This window comes from Elaeis guineensis, chromosome 4 (genome assembly GCF_000442705.2).
Source record: "Elaeis guineensis isolate ETL-2024a chromosome 4, EG11, whole genome shotgun sequence".
Taxonomy (NCBI): Eukaryota; Viridiplantae; Streptophyta; class Magnoliopsida; order Arecales; family Arecaceae; genus Elaeis; species Elaeis guineensis.
In genome coordinates this window covers 29,200,084-29,213,615 of record NC_025996.2, presented here as the reverse complement: position 1 = coordinate 29,213,615, position 13,532 = coordinate 29,200,084, and the positions used below count along the sequence as shown (strand labels likewise).

The following is a 13,532-nucleotide window of genomic DNA, read 5'->3' as shown; positions in this document are numbered from 1 at the left end:
CAAGGATGAAGGACGTGCTCATCCAGTAGGAGTTGATCGATGCTTTCTTGTGCGAGGAGAAGCCGACTATCATGGAGGTACAGAATTAGAGGCGGCTCTAGATGCAGATGGTGAGTACGATCTTTTTGTACCTAACGGATGAGGTGGTGATTCATGTGCTTGGCGAGACTTCCCCGACGATGCTGTGGTCGAAGCTCGAGGAATTGTACATGGCGAAGTCTCTCACCAACACCCTCTTCCTCTGAGGTAGTTCTACCAGCTGTGGATGACTGAGGGACAGAGCATACAGGAGTATTTCAGTCATTTCCAGAAGATCCTCATTGACCTCCTTAGCATTGACGAGAAAGTTGAGAAAAGATCAGGACGCAGGTTTTGCTAGCGTCACTTCTCCTTTCGTATAAGTCTTGGTGACTGCTCTTCTAGTGAAAAAGAGCACCATCAAGATGGACAAGGTCACTGCAGCGATTCTTCAGAATGAGATTCTCAAGAGGGAGAATCCAGCTTTGAGCTCAGATAGTAGCTCAGCTTTTGTGGTTTTTGGAGGAGCAGGAGGTGGCAGACAGAGCGATAGGAGATCACAACGAGGGCGGTCCAAATCCAGAACGAGGGACTTGAGCAAGATCAGATGTTACCGGTATGATGAGTTGGGACATCTAGCCAGAGATTGTCCTCAACTCAGAGATCGGATGAGGGCTATTACAGCGACGGCCAGTAGCAAGTCAGAGGATGATGTCTTAGAGATATTTGATGAGGTATCTACTTCTTTCCAGTAGTGTATTTTAGATTCTACATGCACTTATCATGTATATTGCAGAGAGGAGCAATTTGACTCTCTAGAGAGCAGTGAGGATATTGTTTCTCTACCGAATGGATCGAGCTGTGCGATCAGAAGTATCAGGATAGTCAGCTGGAGAACACATAATGGTGTAGTGAGGAGATTGGGAGAGGTCCGATACATATCCAATTTCAGACGGAATCTTATCTCACTGAGCAGACTGAATTCGAGAGACTATAGGATGGTAGCTGGTGGAGGAATCTTGAAGGTGTTGCATGGCGATAGGATTATTGTGGAGGAGAAGAAAAGGACAAGAGGACATTACTACCTGACGGAGAGCCCAGTGCAAGGTGGAGCTTCAAGAGGTAGGAGGAGCTCAGAGCAAGGTGGAGCTCCAGGTGGAGGTGAATCGGGCACTAGACAAAAGACTCGGAAGGATAAGAGGTGACATCACAGGATGAGATTTCTATTGCTGCAGGATGATATCCCGAGCAAGTCTTTGGTTAGAGTGGACACAACCCATGAAAGAGGTGGGATCAAGTGGCCTGGCTCGACTCCCACGTTTGCCTATCCATGAGACAGCAGGCATGCCCTAGGGTAGGGGGTGAGACGGATCATAGGCTCTCAGAGATATGTAGAGGTCGAATATCGAGTCGAGATAGAGATTGTTAGAAAATACGCCTCGAGATTCGATTCATATTGAGCCCACAGTGAAGTCCAGGACGACGAATAGAGTCCAACGAGCTCAAGAATAGTCCAAACAGAGAAAATACGCGCAAAAGAAGATCGGAGCGGATGGCACGATGCATGAGGCGGTGGCGGCTGGCAGCGGGCTGGTGGCAGTGTGATCGGGCCCAACGGAGATGCATGCGCACGTAGGCGTGTGTGGCCCAGCGTGCAGGCGGGCCTAGCATGCACGGGCGCCCAGGTCCAGTGCTCTTACACGGTCCAGCGTGGATCGTGGGGCGCTGGCGGTCCATGGGGGCCGCGTGGACCGCAGTTCAATGATTTTTTGTGCGATTTGATGGTCCAGATCGCAACCGATCGTGATCGGATAGCTGAGGTTGATTTCAGGGTTGATCAGGTGATCGATGGCCCTGATGTGCATGATCGGACGGCTCTGGTGCGAGCCGATCATGATCGGACAGTCACGGATGATTCTAAGCTTGATTGGAACTCTGTTTTCTAGTATAACAGTTTTTTGGAGTTTTTAGAGTTTATAAAACTTTGATTGACGAGCCATCAGTTACGTTGGAAGCTAGTGACATTCTGAAGGTGCAGAAAGACTTCAAGAGAGATTTCAGAGAGCTTTTATAAAAATTTTGAAGCTTTTCAGTGAGAGACTTTTGTATAAGGGTTGAGTGGTGAGTTTCTCTTATATTGATTGTATTTTATTCTCTCATAGTGAACTTGTACACCCCATAGAGATAGGCTTGAGGCCGATCCATTTATTTGTATGGTATTTCTTATTTTGTTTCTTCTTTTTTCCTGCTGCACTGTGTGGTATCGGATCCTGCGCAACAATTGGTATCAAAGCAAGATGATGCCAGAGCGTAGGTTGCAGTGATGGTGATCGAGATAGAAAATGGAGAAGACAAGCACGATTAAGGTAGAGATCAATAGGTTTGACGGAAAGAGTAATTTCTCCTTGTGACAGGCAAGGATAAAGGATGTGCCATCCAACAAGGGTTGATTGATGCTCTCTTATACGAGGAGAAGCCAATCACCATTGAGGTGCAGGATTGGAGGCGGCTCTAGATACAGGCAGTGAGTACAATCCGCTTGTACGTAGCAGATGAGGTGGTGATTCATGTGCTTGACGAGACTTCCTCAATGATGCTGTGGTCGAAACTCGAAGAATTGTACATTGCGAAGTCTCTCACCAACACCCTCTTCTTCTGGAGGTAGTTCTACCAGCTGCAGATGACTGAGGGACAGAGCATGCAGGAATATCTCAGCCACTTCCAGAAGATTTTCATCGACCTCCTCAGCGTTAGCAAAAAAATTGAGGAGAAGACCAGGGCACTGGTCTTGCTAGCATTGCTTCCTCCTTCGTATGAGTTTTTGGTTACTGCTCTTCTAGTGAGGAAGAGTACTATCAAGATGGACAAAGTTACTGCAGCGATTCTTCAGAATGAGATTTTCAGGAGGGAGAATCCAACTTCGAGTTCAAGTGGTAGCTCCGCTTTGATGGTTTATGAAGGAGCAGAAGGTGGCAGACAGAACAATAGGAGATCACGACGAGGATGGTTCAAGTCCAGAACGAGAGACTTGAGCAAGATCAGATGTTACCGGTGTGATGAGTTGGGGCATCTAGTCAGAGATTGCCCTCAACTCAGGGATCGGACGAGGGCTACTACAGCGACAGTCAGAAGCGAGTCAGAGGATGATGTCCTAGAGATATCTGATGAGGTATCTACTTTTTTCCAGCAATGTATTTTATATTCTGCATGCACTTATCATGTATATTGCAGAGAGGAGCAATTTGACTCCCTAGAGAGCAGTGAGGGCACTGTTTATCTATCGGATGAATCGAGCTATGCGATCAGAGACATCGGACCATCAGTTGGAGGATACATGATGTAGTGAGGAGATTGGAAGAAGTCTGATATATATATGATTTTAGGCGAAATCTTATCTCACTGAGCAGATTGGATTCGAGAGGCTACAGAACGGTAGCTGGTGGAGTTCTGAAGATATTGCATGGCGATAGGATTATTCTGGAGGAAAAAAAGAGGACGAGAGGATATTACTACCTGACAGGAAGCCAGTGCGAGGTGGAGCTTCAAGAGCAGGAGGAGCCCAGAGGGAGGTGGAGCTCTAAGTAGAGGTGGATCGGGCACTAGACTGGAGACTCGAAAGGATGAGAGGTGACGTCTCAAGGTGAGATTTCTATTACCGCAGGATGATATCCTGAGCAGATCTTTGGATAGAGTGGATACAGCTCATGACGAGGTAGAATCGAACGGCCTAGCTCGACTCTCATATCCATCCATGAGACAGCAAGCATGCCCCAGAACATGGGGGTGAGACAGATCACAGGCTCTCAGAGATAGATGGAGACTGAATATCGAATCGAGATGGAGATTATTAGAAAATACGTCTCAAGATTTGATCTACATTGAGTCACAGCGAGATCCAGGACGATGAACAGAGTCCAACGAACCCAAGAACAGTCCAAACGGAGTCCAAATAGAAAAAATATGCGCGAAAGAAGATCAGAGCGAGTGGCACGGTGCATGAGGTGATGGTGGGCCGGCGGAGACGCATGCGCGCACAGGTGCACGCGGCCCAGTGCATGGGTGGGCCCACTGTGGGTACGCGCACGGCCGACCTTGGGTGCGCGGGCACCCAGGCCCGACCTCTTGCGTGGTCCACCGTGAACCGCGGGGTGCTGGCGGTCCATGGGGGCTGCGTGGATGAACACGCGGTCCACGTGCGGTTCAGATGATTTTTTGCTCGATTCGATATTTCAGATCGCAGTCGATCGCGATCAGATGGCTTAGATTGATTTTGAATTTGATTAGATGATTGGTGGCCCTGATGTGCCTGATCGGACGGCTCTGATGCGAGCCGGTCACGATCAATGACCACAGATGATTCTAGACTTGATTGAAACTCTGTTTCCTAGTGTAATAGTCTTTTGGAGTTTTTGAAGTTTATAAAACTCCAATTAACGAGTTGTCAGTTGTGTTGGAAAGATGGTGACATCTTGATGGTGTAAAAAGACTTCAAGAGAGGTTTCAGAGAGCTTTTGTAGGGTTTTGAAATTTTTCAGTGAGAGACTCTTGTACAAGGATTGAGTGGTGAATTCCTCTCGTATTGATTGTGTTTTATTCTCCCATAGTAAAGCTTGCACGTCCCATGAAGGTAGGCTTGAGGCCGATCTACGTATTTATATTGTGTTTTTTGTTTTATTTTTTTTTCCTATTACACCGTATGATATCGGATCCTGCACAACAAAGATGTTATCCAAGTTTTCCTCCGCAACCATCAATGATATCTGGAAGGACCTCACAGCTGATCATGGTGCTAATTATTTGCACATTTGCATTACGTCTGTACAACAGCACAAGTCTTCCCCATCAAACCAAGGACCAATTTCTGTGAGGAAGGCTCCAGAGGAGCGTATAGCCCTTGCAAGCCATTGCCTACTTGAAGTCAATCCTCCCATGAATCATACCAGCATCTGTTAGTTACATTCAGCAAGTAAGATGGCAGTCACCCACTAGACTAGCTCGAAGCACAACTACCGAGCAGGCTTTACCTATTTTCTCCTGTGGATGAACAGCTTGTTACCTTCAGAATTTTTATTAGCCTCGGAATGATGTTTCTCTTGACAGTTCACATGTGTCGCACTCTTCCTTTTGATGGCCAATCTAAAAATTGACAGAAAAAGAAAGAAAAGACAAATTTATCAGCATGTGAACTATGGCAGCTATGACAAGAAGAGCCTATTCATCACAAATGATTTTCAATTGTAGTGATCATGGTACTTGCATGATGTTCATCCTAGCTCTACATTGCAGTTTTATAATGCAAGAATCGATATTATGAGTATGTGGTAAGATATTCTCCATCATGGTTTCCTCACCACATCCAAAAGCCTAGGGTGCCCACATAGCCTTCTTGGGATGTCAAGATTAACTAAGGTTACCAGGTTTTGATCTCAAATCAATCTGGAAATCCTACATTATATGTGAGAAATGAGAAACCTTATGTATTTGGTTAAAATCTAATTAATCAATAATGCCTTTATATCGTTTAAAATCATGCACCAACATATGTAAGTACGAGAGACCTGGAGGCCTTTCTGGTGTCTGAAAAATTTTAACATGAAATCTGTAAAGAACAAGTTCATCTCCTATGATGTTTAAGTTGATAAAAGTTACTGAAGATTGTAAAGTGATTGGCCATTGTACTTGTTATTCTTGTCATGTTTTAGTACTAAGAATTCATGATTATAAGCATAACTAAAACAGGCAAAGATAAAGCCATCTAGTATGTTACGTTTTGGCATAAGAGCTCTTGTTACACCCATGGTCTGCTTTAGTAACCTGATGTGATGATATATGCCACACTAATCTGACAATTGAATTAACTCATGCCACTGCAACAATCTTTACTTTCCTACATGGTTCATGGTGGTTTGTCATGATGTTAGAGGTTGATTTCACATGGGAGCTCTGCTAAAGTCTGAAATTTGTTAAAAGGACTAATTGATCATAGCAAGCAAGGTTTGCCAACTTGGTACTGGACCCCGTACCAGTACCATCCTATTATTGTGTCGGTATATCTAGTACAGAGACTGGGTTGGCAAACCGACACTCAATATGCCTTTCATACCACAAACCCGTACGGTATTGTATGGTCAATACAGGCCAATAGGGACTGGCATGGCAAACCATGCTAGCAAGGGCTTCCCATCTGTGTGATCAGGCTTTCCAGATGAAGTATTTTACCAGAGGACCACGATTTTGATTAAAGAATAGTAATGAATGCAGTAGTTTTGTGTCTCCAAAATCCATCTTCATTTCAAGCTTTATATTGCTGATATGGAGCTTTTCCCAGAGTCTCAATTCTACCTCTGATCTGGTTTGGGAGAGAATTTGGGTTTGGGTATAAACAATAGCAATTCATTGCAAAATAAATATATATTTCATCACAGGCCTTGATTACTTGTGCTATTTTAACCTACTTAATCCACAGCTTATGTTCTTGAGGTGATTGGAGCAGTTCCAATGCATCACCTTTCATCAACATCAACTGGTTCGCTTTTGTTATAGTTGTTTGAGCTTGGTTTACATGTAATAAGGAATCCTTTACTCTTATAGTTACTTTAAATGTTTTACATTTTCTTCATGTTCTATATTATCATCATCTGGTTTTGAAGCATGGGAGACTTTAGTTATACTTGGGTGCTTTCCTTGTAATTTTATCTGATGACTGATGCCAAAGCAGGTAGATATTAAAGATGTTGAACCCAAGATAAACCAAGGGATGAACACTAAGGTTTTAAGGTGCAAGTCTTATGGATTTCCATTATAGAAGAGGTGTACCAGAAGAAACAAAGTATAACATAAATTAAGGGGAAGAAACATGGTTAAGGATAAAAATAATTTGCTTGGATAAAGTAACAAATTTTAGTAAGCAAATAAAAATTTGCATGATGCGGTATGCATTGGTTTAGTGTCTTCTGTCCCCTGAGAGATGGTTTAGTCTCAAACTGCCAAAGTGTGGTAAACAGTATGAAGTATAAAATGTTCAATAAAAGATCCTTCCATTTTTTTGCCATTGTCACACATGCATAAGTCTACGGTGTACAATAAAAGAAACAAAGAAAGAAAAGAGAGAGAATCATGGGTTACTAAATTACAGAATCAAGTGTGTTCTTCAAAGCTGCAGTTCCTCTTTCCCTTCATATTCCAAATGTTACTCTAAACCATGAACAATATAATTGGGTGATTCTAAACTAACAAACTAACAGGTAACCATACAAATATCCATACAAAAATTGGGTTTAGGTCACCCTCCATGCACATGGGACTTTCACCCCAAGGTTTCATAGGCCCTAACCCTGTTTCATGGTTTGTCACCAGAGCCATGCATCAGTTTAGTATCTCTCTGTAAAATTTATTGTTCCTTGGATTCCCATTGCTCCAATTAACATTCCCACTCATGCTTTAGAATCAGATATAAAAACACCTTTCCTTCTCCTTCTTGATAAAGGCTAAACCTGCATGCTATGGAGAAAGAAATATAAGCACAAAAGAGAGAGGAAAAAGGAACTTGGAAGAAACACCCCAAGAAATTGTATTCAGAATAATTCAAATCTGCTTGTATTCAAAATCCAATGCCCCTTACATAAGAAGCCTTAACCAACCTGATTAGGAGAACTAAGATTTCTGGAAACAACAAATTTCTACTTTTCGGCCTCTGTTTAACCACAAGATGATGGAATTTGAAGCTGAAACTTTGGGTCAACAGATTTTGTTTACTGGTAGCTTGCAAAGTTCTAAATGCATAATCCAGATTGGAGTTACCATAGCAATTCTTATGAGTCATTTTCCCATCAATTCAGTTTTTGTCATTTTTGGCCCTAGCTTTTCCATGAAATCTGCGACCAGGAAAGCTGCACTATTTCTTTTATTAATTGTGAGCAAAATCAAAGCCTGGGTATGCCCTGCATAAAAGGTGCAAATTACAAGACATGCATGTTGCATGATTTTTCTCTATGATGATGTGAACATCTCATGTTATATAGCCTCATACGTTAGCCCCAAGGTGTTTTTAGTTGCTTCACCTCAAGAAATGAAGCAAGACAACCTTTAAAAAAGGAACTTCTAAACTATGTCTTCTTTAGTAACATAGTTTAGAAGTTCATTTTAGATATTCTGCTAACCACTCAAGAGAATTACACTATTTTGGTAAGATCTGCTATTAGTCGGGCCTGAAATTTTCTTTTACTTCATTTTAGCTATCAAATGTTCCACATGTTATTTGGTGCATCTCACATTTCCAAATACGAGAGTGCTTGTGCATCCTTGCAGCCTATTTTGCCTAACCAAGAGAATTGGAGAATATTACATCTTTTAGTGGGGTTATAACATCCTTGAAACACCTCTGACATATCAACAGCTTGACTTGATCAGCATACGCATTCACCTCTATCACTGCCTTGATGTTTGTATAGGCTCTAATAACAACATCCCTAGTCACTGGTGATGATAATTTTGCAAGCATCAGTATCACTCGACAGCCGAACACTTGCATTGATTGCGACAATGAACAGTTGATAATTTAGCATTATAAGATATTACGCTCTAAATTATAAGTATCTGATTCTAATAGGATATGATGCGTTAAAGTCCCCTTTATGTGTTTATAGGTTTGCACCCCAAAATATCCCCCAATCTCACAACAAAATGAACACTTAGGGCTGCATATAATGTTACCTCTTTCTGATCACCTTCTTCACTGGATGACACAAATGCAAGACCCTCCTATTCCTTTAAACTCCCCCTCTTCCAGCGCACTGTAAAGATCCCATTGCAATATATCAGATAAGATGAAGCCTTCAATGACTTGTTTCAGTTCAGAAGTTGAAGAACAAATCAAGAACTATAAAATGTCAAATGCAACTTCGAACCTCGAGTGGAACTCCTGGACGTGGGCAAGGTCCCTGCCATGGGCATGATCTGGCCACCTCACTTTCTTCTTCCCATCCCTCACCATCACCTCCACCTCCTCCTGCTGCTGCTCTCCTACTCGTGTTGGCTTCTTGAGACTGCTCTTCAGAGGGACAGGATGAGGTTGTATGCATGGTTTATGAGATGCACTTGTGTCATTGGCATGACCAGCTATCTTCCCATTCACAGCCTTGCTGCCCTTCTTCCCTCAATGCTCTTGCTGCTCTGATGCTTCGGTGGTGCATAACAAGAGCGCACAAGGGAGGTGCACCTGCTCTCCCCTGAAGTTGCCAGGAATACCGATCCCTTGGCTCCTCTCTCTCTCTCTCTCTCTCTCTCTCTCTCACGGGGTGCAGTGTCCTGACCAGGTCTGGAGCGTGGCTATAGTAGTAGAAGGGCTGTTCAGGTTGGAAAGGGGAGCTCGGTGTCATATGAAAAGTTGGCAGGATACAGATGATGGCCGCTTCTGAATTGGAGACTGGGTGGCACTCACTTTGGAAGGTGGGGACTGGGGATGTAGGGTGAGGGACTGGGGAGGGGAGATATGGTCTTTGGTTTTTTATGAAGCCTTCCCCACTTTGGATGGATGGCCTTTCGCTTCGCTGGAGTGTACTGCTTCTCTTGACCCTTATTAGAGGGATTGGACAATGGTAAAACCTGAAAGTAAAAAGCCAAAATTCGAGAGCATCAAGAAAAGTATAGGCGGATGGATGGTTCCAGGACTTTGCTTTCTGAGGTGTTGTTCCTAGTTCCCATTTTGAGAATTAGATTCTTTTTGATTTTGTACTACGTGCACTATTGTGATGAAAAACGCTTGCTCATCACTTCCAGCCACTTGGACAAAAGGTTGGAGATTCGATTGTCACTAGAGTCAAATGTCGGATAGGTATAAGATGGAAAAGGTGAGGATTAGCCACCCCTAATCTCACAAAAAGGAGCAAAATAAACAAATAAATATTGTTAACTAAGCCAAAGCTTGCCCCAAGCCCATTGGAGTTCAAATCCCACCAGGAACCACCTAAGCTCTCCGAGGGCATGTTGTTGCTCATTTGCATGTAGTTTGCAACTCCATTCTGAAAAAAAGGGAGCTTTTCTATTTTCTAAGGATGGCTAACTTGAAATATATAGAAATAGTAACAAATATATTAGTAATTGGAAAAACACATTAAAAAAATTAGCAGGAGTAACTAATTATGTATTATATATAATATAACTATTTAATGCATATTATGATATTTTTATAGTTTATTAAGCCCAAGTCTAGCTTGTTAAATTAAGGATTTTTTGTTGGTGCGCAAAGCCAATTCAAGATTATATCTATTAGTGAATTCCCTTTTTTTTTTTTTTTTTTTGCATATCATATTTAATATTTGTTGAAATTAGTTAAACAAAATCCTCATCTCTGGTTACAAGTCAAGACTGATAAATATCATATACATTTTAAAAATCAAGATAAATAGAATAATTATTTTCTATCTCTGATTATTGACCTTGATTAATTTAATCAGAGATTAAAAAAAAGTTATTCTACCTTAGTTAATTTCAATTTGGGTCCATTCCTCATTTGTGACTCTAAACTTCACCTGGCCAAACTCTCACCTCCTTGCCCAAACTCACTGCTAATCTAGTACTCCTTCCACCTTTATCGTAGGAGACAATGACATCCCAAACCACCACTAGCAAACTCGATCTACTCACGTCATCTCCCACATTGACATTATTGCACCCACTCTCCTTCCTCTCTTTCCCTCTTGTAAATCCTCCCTATTGCATCTTCAACTTGAAATCATGAGTCAAGGATGGGGCAACTATTGCATAATCATACAGCACTTCTTTATAAGTATGTAAGACTTCCTTCATGATATAATAATAATCATGGTAGAATAAAATTAAGCAACTAAACTCTAAATTTTAAATTCTAATAAAATATATCCAACTAAATAGAAATATCTAGGATTTTTGTTTGCAAGATTCTTTTATCAAATATACTCCAAACACTAATCAAGATAGCGAATCTACAACATACCTCCCATAATAAACTAAAATAATAATACTAATTCTAAGCTATATCAGTACAATTAGCTCTTGCTTCGATCATATGTCCGTAGAAGTACCTCATCGATGACTAATTCTTTAAATCTATAATGGGAAAAAATTTCAAATCATGAGCTTATGTAATGAATACATTGGCTAGATAATTATGTAATAATATAAATAAATAATTTTATCAAAAAATATAAAATCTAAATATTACATTATTATAGGTTTTTTTTATGTCTTTTTTTCATTGATAATATGATATTTTGTACCGATCAATATATTATGTACCGAACTGTACAGGTGAAGAGTCAGTCCGATTCAGATCAGATTTTTGAAAAATGGACCGAACCATTCGATACCGGATAGTTTGGTCTAATTCTGTACAGTTCGGGATCGGTGCAGTCCGATTCTTTTTTTTTTGAGTGCTAGTGGATTGAATTTTTTTATATTTTTTTTATTATTGATACGGTATGGTATCATATCAGTAGGTAACTGGTATGAATTTCGATATCCAATCTGCGAACCCTACTTGATGCTATCGTATTTTTATAAAATGTGATATAAATAATTATTTATTACATGGATAAATATATTAGCGTTCTATGTCTTTTAATTTGCATAAGGCTTTAGATGTATCACATTTTGGATTTATCGCCTGCTTCTTCCCAAAACATATTATCTCGTTCAACACCTATCCTAACACCGTCTATTGTTCAGCATCTCTATTGACATTATGTTATTGTTGTTGTCATTGTTCGAGTAGATGAAATGAGTAATTCTCAAATATTTGTTATTAATTAAAAATATAGAGAATAGATTATACCAACTTGGATGATTTTAAAAAAACAACTACATAGTAGATTGGCTAGTTATGTTTTACTATACGTAACTTCTACATATCTTGAGATGATTCCAGATGAACAAAGAAGAAAAATTTAGATAGAAAAGTTGTTTGGAAAATTTAGATAGAAGTTCGCTATTTAAGACTATTTAGGTTATTAAAAAGATCCGATGATATGAACTTTGTCTCATTAAAATAGTAAATTATATGATGTAGACATACATAATGTATAACATCGTATTTTTAAAAAAATAAAAATAAAATACTATACCTAGAATTAAAATATTTTGTCACTGCAAGCTATTTTATCTTCTTAACTCCTGTAACTATAAGATTAAGAAGATATTGGTGATTGATTATTTGTACAAGAAGTCTACGTAAAAAAATCAATATAAACATTGGATATATAGCACTTCAGATTCATTGCCCACTTCTTCTTAGTTCATATTACTTCATTCAATATCTATCCTAACACCACCACTTTGTTCACAAATATATTGACATTGCATTACAATTGTCCCCAACATTGGAATAGATAACATGAGTAACCCTAGCTAGTAGCATTTGTCTTTGATAAAAAAAAGTGGTGGGTAAATTATGGCTGCTCATATAATTTTTATAAATACATGCTCGATAACTATGATATATATATTTGCTACACGTAACTTCTAACAAGTATGAATTAGATGTGTCATGTGGAATTTAGATGAATAAAATTATGGGAAATATAAATAAAAGAGTCCTTGGAAGACCACAATTAGAGATAAAAGGTCCAACAATAATATTTTGAGTTACTTTTTTTCAAAAAAAAAAAGGGCTAACTAAACTTTGTATTATTTAAAGAGTAAACATACTTTAAACCATACAAGTAAAGTGTATCACAATATTTTTAATAATAAAAATAAAATATTATACTTAGAATCAAAGTATTTCATCATTGTAGAATTTTGAATATCTTCCTTTCCTAACTATTATATTGCTGTGAGCTGCAACATAAATAGTTACTTATGTCATAGAGAGTTACTAGTGATGAGTTATTTTCTACAATAAAATTATAATAAAAATTCAGTTCAAACACTCTAAAGCTATAGCAATCCTGAATTGTTGTCTATTTTTTCATAATATACAGATTCATTTAATATTTATATCTACATCATCTCTTGCTTAACATCAGTATTGACATTGCACTGTAGCTGTTATAGATTCTAGATTATATAACATATATAATTTCAATAACATTTATCATTAATTAAAAGAAATAGTCTATAGATCATCACCACTTGAATAATTTTTATAGAAAAAAAAAAAAATTGCTTACCATGCCTAATATTTTGGTTTCCCCGTACATTACTTATAATGAATAGAAATTAGATGTGTGATGACAATTAGCTGGAATTTGCTGTTCCTGTTCTGTAAAGAACAGCCAAGCCTTGGAGACATCCATGGACTAAACTGGGGTTCCACGAGCACATCGTATCCCCATAACCTACCCAGAGAAACGGTGCGAATTTTTAGGTCACTAACTCGGACGGTCGTGATTGTTCCCTAGTCCTCATCCGAAACGTTGATCAAACCACACAAACACTAAGCCCACTGATAGGAGCAGCCGCTGTTCGGACACCACGGGCCGCATGACGAAAGAACTCCGTCCGAAGCCCACTGGGATACAAATAGCGAAGGCCACCAC

At 39.7% G+C, this 13,532-nt stretch overlaps 1 long non-coding RNA gene across 1 annotated transcript; it reads right to left on the bottom strand.

Annotated features, from left to right (window-relative positions):
• Positions 1-7,019: 7,019 nt before the first annotated feature.
• Positions 7,020-9,505, bottom strand: LOC105043150 (uncharacterized). The gene is made up of 3 exons (XR_831644.3): positions 8,925-9,505; positions 8,731-8,810; positions 7,020-7,518 (listed from the first exon to the last, which is right to left on the bottom strand). It is a non-coding gene; the product is annotated as an uncharacterized lncRNA (long non-coding RNA).
• Between the last annotated feature and the right edge of the window lie 4,027 nt (positions 9,506-13,532).